At 30.6% G+C, this 11,611-nt stretch overlaps 1 long non-coding RNA gene across 2 annotated transcripts; it reads left to right on the top strand.

Moving 5' to 3' along the window:
• The first annotated feature begins 188 nt into the window (after positions 1-188).
• On the top strand, positions 189-941 carry LOC108766602 (uncharacterized). Of its 2 annotated transcripts, none has more exons than XR_001940381.1 (3): positions 189-266; positions 507-575; positions 658-941. It is a non-coding gene; the product is annotated as an uncharacterized LOC108766602 (long non-coding RNA). The 2 variants fall into 2 exon arrangements; XR_001940380.1 differs by lacking the exon at positions 189-266 and adding an exon at positions 276-407.
• Positions 942-11,611: the final 10,670 nt, after the last annotated feature.

Genomic DNA, 11,611 nt, shown 5'->3' with positions numbered 1-11,611 from the left:
CCGCAGCCTGAGTCTGCTGAACGTGACCAATCTTTCCTATTGGTTGACGTCACCCGCTCTACCAATAGGAGAGCACAAAACGCCATTAATCCAACCCAGGTTGGTGCAAACCTGGTCGGGCCGAAAACGCTATTAGATACGGATCGCGCAGTCCATTCTCTATGTCTTTGGTTGGCATGGTGATGGATGTAAATCCTGTAAATAAGGTATGCAACATTCAATGCAAAGCGTAAAATAATAGTTAAATATTCACAAAACATTGAAGGGTGAGTTTACTAACCTCATTCTACAGCAGTCGACAGGAGTCGATGTTAAGTAAAAATTGATTCAATCCAGTTTCTGTTTACTTAATCATTCCATTTCGTTTACTGAGATGATCGATACTTTTATTACTTTGGAGCGATCATGTAAAGAAATAATTTCTTAAGAGTATCTTATTAAGCTAAATTAAACAATTAAAATCTTTTCATTGCTATATAAATCGCCCCGTGTACGATTTATTCCAGATTCCTAAGGTCATTAAAGATTACTGGTGAGATTCAGGAACAAATTATGTAAGATTCTTATATGATCATGTACGTTCATTTAGTAATCTTGATTGATCACATACAATTCTTTTAAGATCTGGTACAAAAAACTTACAAGAATTTTCAACAGGGTAGAAATACAGAGACAAGTCAGAGACAAATATAGTTGAAAATACTTTCAATGATGGATATCATGGAGCACTATTTTGGGCTTCTTTTGATAATGATGTACATACTAAAAGCTCTAATGAGGAACCGTCAAATGTCATAAACGAGATAGACTCGTATATATATCTTAGATGTATATCTTAAGAGAAACATGAATCCTTTGGAATATTGGAAAATTAACGTTGCAAAATATCTGTTTTTATCAAAATTGGCTAAAAAGTTTTTACATGTTTCTGCAACTTCAGTTCCTTCAGAGCGAGTATTCTCTATAACAGAAATTATTCTAAATAAAAGGAGAAATAGATTTGACAATAACACTAAATAAAATTTTGTTTCTACGTAATTCATATATGATTCTTGTTTAACAATAAATCATTGACAATAATAAATAAATAGTTTATTATCTTATTTTTATATTTGTACAATATATTTATTTAATACATTTATTTAATGTATTATATGATGTATAATGCTTTTGATGTATTATAATTATTTATATTTATTTAATATCTTTTACTCTTTCTCTGAAATTAAACTAAAATTAATTTAAAATTTATTAAAACATTCAAAATTTTTCAAGTCATTCAAGTCAACTTTTTAAGATATTCAAAACCTTCAAGACTTTTAAGATTGTATAATTTCAAATTATATTTAAATTAATTCAAATTTTTCATGATTTATTCGAACTAATTCAAAGCATCTTGATTTCTATCACTATACATACATATAATACATGTAGCTTTTGTACGTACATTGTATTAAATATAATATATTGTTGTAACAAGGAGCTATAATTATATCTCTAAATACAAAACAACAATGTACTATGAATTCTTATACAGCTTATTTAATAAAACTAGGAATTTGTGATATATGTATTATTAAAATAATAGTTTATTATTTTTTAAATATAAAATAGATATATTTAAACTATAGTACATACACTCACATTTTTAATATAATATTAATAATATAATAATAGTAATAATAATTTTTTCTTAACAAACAATCGGTGAATTATAAAAAACATAGTCAATGGCGATGTTTCTCATATGCTTCCATCTTCAAATGATTTAAAAACGTGAATTATTTCTGAAAAACTGCAAACCTTAAAGCGCATCGATCACTTGATACAAGTCACAGTTTATCACAAATATTCCCGATGGAATGGCTGCTAGATTTAGAATAAAAAAAGGAGATGCAAAAGAAGGAAGAAGATGGTTGTTCTGAACATTAATATCTTGGGAAATTGAGCAGACAAGAGTAAATACTCTGACATTTAAACATTTAGTGTGACAGTGTCATGACAGGTAATAAAAGCACAAATTCTTTCATCAATCTCTTGAATCGGACTGGGCAGACTTGGTAGACACAGATCTATCAAGTCAAATTCGATTACGGATACGCGTAAGCTGAAAAGAAATCTAACTAAAGAGTTGAAAGAGTTCAAATTAATATGCTTATAGAATAGTGATGTTCAATCTGCAGCCCGTGAATTGTTTTATGGACCGCTATCTCATAGTCGAACATATAAAATCTAAAATACTTTTTATCACTATATTTTAAAGCTCGTTTTAGCAGAGCAGTAATATAATAAAAAGAAAGAAGTCTAATACGATCAATTAAAGGGCATCTTAAAATCGTCTATTGTATTACCTATATTATTTTTCAAAGAAGTATTTTTCTAACCTTTACAGATTTAAAAATCCTTTTTCTCACAATTAATGTATAAACACAGTAATGTAGTTCAAACCGGTTGACTTTACGCCAAAAAACGAAAAAAAGTTGGAGAATTACAGTTTTGTTATCGATTTCTGGTGTCGATGTAATAATATTTAAACAACAGCTAAAAAAGGGCAATTAAGAGCCTTAAACGCAGTAATTAGTGCGAATCAAAAGTATAAATATATTTCTAGTTGATATTCAATCTGTAGTATACAAATCTGAACGTTTCGGCAGTCTCCATTCATAACAATAAATTAATCAGTTCGCAATATTGAAGCCATCACACAATTTGACTTTGTTTGTGACACTGCGAATGTTAGTTTCTTACGAAGAATAAGATTATTTCGATTTCATTAATATTTTTAATTTACTGAATTTATAATGTTGGTTGGTTATGGTGTGCAGAGCTCGCATTTAGTTAATTAGCTAACTAACGGTTACATACTCTCCAGACGTGGCAATCTGAGAGACTTACTTACTGCATTCCATGGCTTCAATATTGCAAACCAATTAATTTATTGTTATGAATGGAGACTGCTGAAGATGGCTTGAAGATAGCCGAAACGTTCAGATTTGTATACTACAGATTGAATATCAACTAGAAATATATTTATACTTTTGATTCGTACTAATTACTGCATTTAAAGCTCTTAATTGCCCTTTTTTAGTTGTTGTTTATTTGTTTATATTTCAAGAGCCCAATTGGAATCTTTTAATTTTGTAATAATATTTAATTATTTTATTGTATATACATGTAAGTTTTCTACTTTGTGCATATTATAAAACAAAAATCTTGGTTTGGGCTAAAGATTACATGAACGAACAATGTTGAGTTGTTAAAATTGGATTTATAGGTATATAATATTAGTTGGAACGATTAATTGGAAAATTTGTACGTGTGCATGCGATATTGATGTAGTAGTATGTAGTGATGTGATGTGTCAATAATACGTAAATTGTATGTGTCATATTGATTCGATAAAACACAGACGACTATAAGATTCCTTCTAAATATCATAGGTACTGTTTTTAAATCCCAGAATCTCTTTAGCCAAAAAATAAATAAATCAAAATTAAAATCAACTAACACAAAGTACAGGACTCTTAGAATTTCAAAAAACAATACAGAGGTGTGAAAGATACATCAATTCTTTGTGTGATGTACATTCGTTTGTGGCCAATAGATTTGAAGTAATATCATCTATATCAATATGAAAACCTTAATCTAAAGTAATATTTTGACTACATATTTGTCACGAGTATCTGAAGATGGCTCAATGAAGAGGCCGAAACATGTAATACGTATTTTTATCGAATTTTTAGACGTTTAATATATTATGTTATAGAACTTATATACATGCTTAATTACGTTGATTCTTATGTGTCCTTCACATCTCTGCATTGTTTTTTAATTAAAAATTGTAATTAAATGAAGTTCATAACCGGTAGACCATTAGAAGCTCGCTCGCTTCCCCCCTCTCTCTCCCTCCCTCCCCCCTCTCTCTCTCTCTCTCACAGTTATTAAAATAAAAAAATCACATATACACAAAAACATTGCCCACACAAACGTATATATCACCAGTTAATATTAATTAGATAAAAGGAAAAAAATTAAGTGTTAAATGCATAATATAAGATATAAAACGCGTTGCATATTTGTTACCTTGTTAAAAAATGTAATCCTTTTCTCGAACCGTGACATGAGAAAGAATTATGTTCGGGACAGTCAAAATGTTAAAATCTCATCAGAAATTAAGATCTTAAACTCTCAGGTTAGAAGAACGTTAAAAAAATATTGAAAATGTCATATTGAAAAGAATATGCTATATACATTTACCGATATTCGATCGTTGTAATTGCAAGCAGTTTGTCCTCTCACAGGACTAATGTGTTTGAGCTATACATGTATGTATAATAAAACTACAGTAAAACACCAGTCTGCAAGAATAGTTACAATAACAATTAATATGCAATGCGTTTTACATTTTATACGTTTGACACACTTATTTTTTTTCTTCCTTTTAACTAATTAATTAATTAATAATATATGTAGATATACATTTGTTTGAATAATGTTTTTGTGATCGTATTTTTTTGTTTTAATAACTTAGCTTTTAATATTCTATACCGATTATTTTATATATTTATTTATTTTTTGGCTGAAGAAGGGATTTTGTGAATTTGAAACGATCCCTATTTTAGAAAGTTTATTTTTACCCTTAACTTATATTATACTTGTTAATTACTCATATTGGCCTTCTTTTTTTTACTATATTGTTTTTTATAAATTAAATAAACATTACACGGTTCGAAAGATTTTTTAAACCTATTTCTAAAAAATGATCCTTTGGAAATGACTCTTTAGAAAGATTGAATCACTTGTACAGAAGATATTGAGTTTCCAAATCAAATAATTCATGTTGCTAAATGTATAATAGAATATGGTAATAGTGTACATTCAAGAATCTTTGTCTATGTCGTCTCTCCAATCTGATTCCGTCAATTTTAAACTTGACTAGTTCCTTCAAAAAAGTGAGAAAAGTAAAACATTTAATTCTTTTCGATGCGCTCTACATCGCATTTACTCGATACATTCGCGGATGTGGAGAAAGAGTGCCCGATAAGAGTCATCGCTACACCGCGCGTCATTATGTTATAAAAATAGTTATAATCAAGAAATTTCATTGTTTTCATTTTTTCTTTGGCGGAATTTTAGGCGTGATACACTACAAATTTTTCTCTCTGGTATATTTCATGCTCTAATTGACAGCACTCATTCTCCGAAATACGTTTTGTCGAATTTTTAATGTTCAAGATTTTCATGAAATCCATACATTATATTCGATTATTACTATTAATTTAAACAACATCATTGTTCTTTTGAATCGTGTGATGCATACGTACATACAGCGTGTCGATAGATTAACAATAAGACGTAGATTCAATAAGATTATGCTACTGGTATAGATATGATAATGATACAACGGAGATTTTTGTAAGGAGAATGTTAATTTAGGACCATTTTTCGGTCAAAATGAAAAAAAAGTTCCAAGATATACAAATTGTATATCATATTAAACAACTACTCAAGTGGAGTTGAATGATATATCGTTTATCTTGGGGAAACGTCGGGAACATGGGAGCAATCGTAATCAACAAATAAATTTATCATATTTATGCTATTACATTTATTGAAAAAGTAAGATACAAATTGAACAATAAGGATTGTATTATTTCAACATGTTAACGCTTTTTTTTTTGAGAAGAAAAATACGTACATTTTGACGCCATAATTGTATATCGTAATAAGATATATAACTACTGCATTCACTGTGGCACTATTTTGTTGTAATCTCTACTATATACATATATTGAAGGCATAGTAGAAAAAAAATATGCAGGCGTATTATTAGACGCTTTTAACGCTTGTGGAATCATTTTATTCTTGTTGTTTATCCAAAAAACCAAGAGCAAATGATGAGCGTTATAAGCTTCAAGTAGAACGTAACCCTAATAAAACATAGAAAACATTATGATTGTTTTTAAAATACTTTTAATACCTCCAGTATGCATTGCTACCATGTATACGTATCCTGAAAAAATGTGTAGTATTCATTGAAAATATTACACATTTTTAAATCTAACAATTTCAAAGGCAAATTTTTTTATGATCCTGAACTTTCTCCAAGATAAACAATTTACTATTCGAAAATCCGTTTGAGTAGCCGTTTAATACGATTATATACAGTCTGTACAACTTTTTCATTTTGGCCAAAAAACAGCTCTAACTTAACATCCTCCTTTTACTTCGCTATAAATTGCGACAATTCTCTCTCACTCATCACATGTACACGCACACGTATCGTAATAACACTTATATCACCTTTCGTATTTCTTACACGCACGTTTTATTATCTTAGAGACTTCGTGTTTTCATTTATACCGCATTTCAATATGATACATAAAGGAAAGGAATAACTAACTTTTTGGCGATTTCGATTGCCAACACCTTATTAGACTCGACGTTCTCTAGCACGAATGGCATATTTTATCATATAACAGTAAACATTAAAAGGAAATTCATTCACAAGGAATGTCCCTCTCCGATTGTAATATAATTTCGTGCAATGTTACTAGAAGAGATAAAAATATTCGATACGTATTTCTTGTTATCGGTAACCAAATATATTTAAGGAATGAAATTAGTCATCGTGCGACACCAGTTAAATTTTTGTTTTTCGATTATAAAGTGTCTACAATGAACAGTTATAGCAGTAGAGATTGTAAACATGTCGGGAGTAAACTAGTTTTCCGGCCCAGCCAGAAATGGTTGATTGATTAACGTCAAATGGATACTGTGGCATTTTTTTGTTATGCAACCAGAAGCAACCATGGCTAAAGCTATCTTCATCTTCTGATCCCTGAAGGTGAGAATAGCTTTAGCTGTGGTAACTTCTAGTTCGATAACAAAAAAACGCCCCTGATTCAACGTCGCTCGATGTCAAATCGATATTGATCGATCAGTCACTTGTAGCTGGGGTATTAGGGCGTAGAGTAGGGGCCGGTTTCAACAACGCCAATAAGTAATTGGCGTTGGTGAAACTGGCCCTAAGGGTCTCTTTCACCAACTTCTGGGTGACTCCTCCCAAGGTGCAATTTCATGCAGCGTCAAAACGCTAGCGGCTCTCCCCACTCTGCATGACCCCCTATAAGCTGTCGTTTTGCTATTTGAAGTTCCAAATTACAACGGAACTTAGGCCTATTAAGCATCGTCTACAGTGGGTGGCACCTAGTTGGACACGGCTCAATTGGACACGAGCCACTCACAGCGCTTGAGACTACAAAGCTCCTAAGCACCGGTCGCTGTGATTGTTGTGGTGGTGTCCAATCGAGCCGTGATCAATCGGGATCACCCTGTCTACAGTGAACAGTAGCAGTAGAAGCTGTAGACACGTTGGGAGTAAACTGGTTTTCCGGCCCAGCTAGAAATAGTTGATTGATTAACATCAAATCGATGCTCATTAAACGTCGCTCGACGTCAAATCGATGTTAATTCAACGTCGATTGATGTTAATTCGATATTGATCGATCAATCGCTTGTAGCTGGGGATGTAATACGGCGTAGAGTAAAGGCCGCAACACAGACTTTTGCATAACGCATAACGCATAGTGCATAAGCGAATCGACTAATCAGAATCTTTCCTTTCCTCCCATTTCATGGAAAAGAAGAATTTTGATTGGTTGATTCCCTTGTGCATTATGCGTTATGCAAGAGTCTGTGCTGCGGCCAAAATAGTTGAAATCTAATCAAATGATTCAATCAGTGTACATTATTCGTTACATTCAGATTAAGTTATTAAAGATTCAGTTTTGGTTTTGATGTCCGTCTGGACTATAATTAATATCAGAGTTTTCTTTCCTTCTTTTTTCTTTTTCTTTGCGATTAACGTTCTAAGTGTAAGTTATCCATTAATTTCAACATAATTGACACTGATTCGCTGAATGGTCAGACTAGTTTTTGATTAAATCTATAGAATTTAAGTGTTTGCGATATGGTGAATTTTTATTCTAGTGAGCTACTTTCTATTTCACAATAAATCGTTTTTACTTCCAAAAAATTTATCTTTTACTAATTTTAATACATTTTAGATTGTTAATAGAATTTGTTTTTATATTATAGTTTCCGTTAATAAGTAGAGGTGGCTCACTGAAATGAATTAGTTCGTAAAAAAATAATTTTTTTGTAATTACATCATACTGAGGAGTTTCTGAGGATGCCTCAAAAGTGAGCCGAAACATGTAAGCGGATTAATTATTAGTAAAGTTGTTTTATTAACCGTTTGGTTTGCACAAAAATTACCATGCTCGACTCCTATTGCCCTGTTGTATCCAACAATTTTGCAATATTCAGGAGTCTTTAGGAATTAATTTATATTTAATAATTATTAAATAATACAATAAAAAGTTATAAGAAAAAAAATGAGAAATAACCATTAATATAAGATAAAAAATTTATTACTATAAAATAAAATTAATTGCTTAGAAGAATAAACTGCCCTTATAGTACATATATTTTGTGTATTGTTCTGTTTTTCATCAAGAATATTTAATGTATGACCCTTGGTACCTCAACTATACATTTAATTATACATTTAATAGAAAACTATAAAAACTAAATGTTAGATTATTACTTGTAACGTAGTAAGTAGAGAAAAGATGCGCAGAAACTTGCATCTTATCTTCATACATGTATCTTCTACTATAAAAATAATATTAAAACATTTCTATGCGGTTAAAAAGTTACTTTTGCATCACGAAAACCATTAATGATCGATGCTTTTCTGAAATAAGATATTAATCAATATTCAGATAACTAAGCGTACGGATATCGCGCGCTTGGTTATCTGGGTTATAATATTTTACTATTGAAGATTTTACCACCGATCAGTGATAAAATCTTCAGTAGTAAAATATTGCTATTAATAAAATATCATTGAAAGCACCACTGGATCGTATAAATGAATAGTTTTCAATGCGAATGATATTCCTATTGACAATAATCCAATGGCAAAATATTATACCACTGATCGAATGATATTCCTATTGATGTGTATCCAATAGTGACTAATATACCATTAATCGAATTTTTTATTGGACTACATCCAATGATAAAATATTTTACCACTGACCGAAGAATTTTCTTATTGGACGTCTTTAGTAAAATCATTCGATAATGATAATGCCGATGAGTCCGTATAATTTTATCATTAGTTCAAATAATTTTACTATTAATCTGAATGATAATACCACTGACACTTTTCGCGACGGGATTGTAGACGATTAATTTTTAAACGAAGCATGGTAGCATAATTTCGTAAATGTATAAAAGTATAGAATTTCAAAATTTGATATTGTGTACCGAATTGCGCGAGTCGTCTCCCATAGCAAGTCTTTCTTAGAGAGTCTCAAGTCAGAGATTGGACACCATATCTAGAGATCTTCAAGTTAGAGCCTTTTAGCAGAAAGCTGACTTATAAATCTTAAGACAGCCCGGGGAAAACTATTTTATATATAATCAGGGGTGGGCATTCACATTGAATTATTTAAGCATTAAAGATCCAACTTCGACCGTTATATGCTTTAAATTCTTACTTGTATTTACCAAATATTTTTACCTCTTCTACAAATCCATAAAGTTTCATTAAAATCGGAAAAAAACTAGATTATCAGTATGCGTGAAAATTTCAATAAAATTCCTAAGGATTTGTGTCACAAAAACATATATGTTTTCTATTAGAGAGATTTACAGAATGTGTTTTACTTTCAATATCTCTCTAAAAAATCTCTGCACAACTATAAAGTTCTCACTTTCAGAACTTTATAGTTGCGTTCCGTTTTCACGCTCACATTGTGGCTGTATTCTAAAATTAACTGTCAGTACTGAAAAATCGTAGCACAAAATGTAAACTGCAGATTTTCAGTACCAGCAGTGAATTTTGCAACACAGCCATTGTAAACCAAAAGGGAACGCACCTTACATTAAGAATTGAAATTGATGTAATCTCAGCGAATTCAAATTCCGCGTGACGCTACATGCATTCGAGAAAGAACTTTATATCACACAAATGTTGCGTTTCATTTATTTATGAATAAGTATAAGAATCAGTATTTAACCAATTTAAATATCAGTGTCAACTTTCGTTCTGCATACGTGCGATAGCAATTACTAGAACATCTTGATGTCGTTCCTTTCATCATTTCGCAACATCTTTCATAATATCTCTTGTTTTCCAGTATACACAGTAATAATTTTGTGCAACGTTTATTAATTCTTTTTCTTTGGCAATTAAATGCAAATTTACATTAAATGATAAGTTCTTTAAATAAGCAGATTAATTTTTCCCTCTGAAATGATACATATGTATTGCGATATAGGAAGCAAATAATTTATATTACATATATGCCGTACCTTTTCCATAATTTTCCTACAAGTTTCCAGACGTGATGAATCTATATGGTACGGTACCATTAAGAATTAGTGATGTAAAGTTGTAAAGAGGTGTCACCTTAATTACGAATACCACTTTCGAACTTAGAGCGTATGTATGTTATAGAGTTGTGGTTAAATTTACTTTTTTTTAAACTAAGTTAAGTGTTAAAGTTAACAGTCTTAAAAATTTAACTTAGTTAAGATAAAAGTTAATCCATATGTGGATTAATTTTTTTTAGTGACATTAATTGAATTAAATTAAGTTAATGAAAAATAGTACATTACGATACAAGTGCGCAAAGTAGGTGTTTCCCACACGAGCGAAGTTTGTCGCCCGAGCGAAGCGAGGAAACTGATATTTTGCGCACGCAAATGCGTGTGCAAAATCGAACTTTGCGCACGATAGTAGGAAAAAGTAATTGAAGAGTAAAAGTTAAATTTGTTTTATTTCAAGATTTCAAGTTAACTTTTTTAAACTAAAAACTAAAATTAAAAACTAAGTTAAAAAGTTAACTTTTTTAACTAATAAAGGAAGACTCATACGTATTTCACGGATTTTGATCAGCTTTTGCGTGATTATTCTGGGGCACCAGAATAATCCCTGTAAAGCAGTAAATTGCACTTCTACGTATTTTTCGAGAAAATCGTGATTTAGGTCACGACGAAGAATCGTTTTTGAACCCTTTTATTTTTTTTGTTTAAACGTAAATAAAATATTTGAAATAATTTAAAATTAAAAAAATACATACACGGCTACGATGGATACGAATGTATAAGCATATAATGCGAGTATAGGATTCCTATAACGCCAACTACCCCGATGTTAACTTTTAAAAATTCAAATTAAAAGTTAATAATTATCGATAAAGTATAACTATATAAAATTGAAAAGTTAAAAGTATATAACTAAATAAAATTAAAATTAATTAACTTTTTAACTTTTTAACTTAGCATTACCCAATCTTGATATTATACACTGTATATTGTATATTATACACACTGTCTATATTTCCTGTGGCCCACAAGTATGTTCAAATTGGGTTAATATATATATATGGTATATATATGGGGCGTTCTCTGTCAAAACGGTCACCCCCACCTGCCCATTTCAATTTTTGAGATAAAATGCTTTATAAGGGCTTAAAATTTTCGTTAAAATATGTATTTTTTAAAGCCGTATGGTGTTTTTCGAACAACCAAA

This window comes from Trachymyrmex cornetzi, unplaced genomic scaffold (genome assembly GCF_001594075.2).
Source record: "Trachymyrmex cornetzi isolate Tcor2-1 unplaced genomic scaffold, Tcor1.1 scaffold607, whole genome shotgun sequence".
Taxonomy (NCBI): Eukaryota; Metazoa; Arthropoda; class Insecta; order Hymenoptera; family Formicidae; genus Trachymyrmex; species Trachymyrmex cornetzi.
The sequence above is the reverse complement of the archived record's forward strand: the minus strand, read 5'-3'. Positions and strand labels throughout refer to the sequence as shown.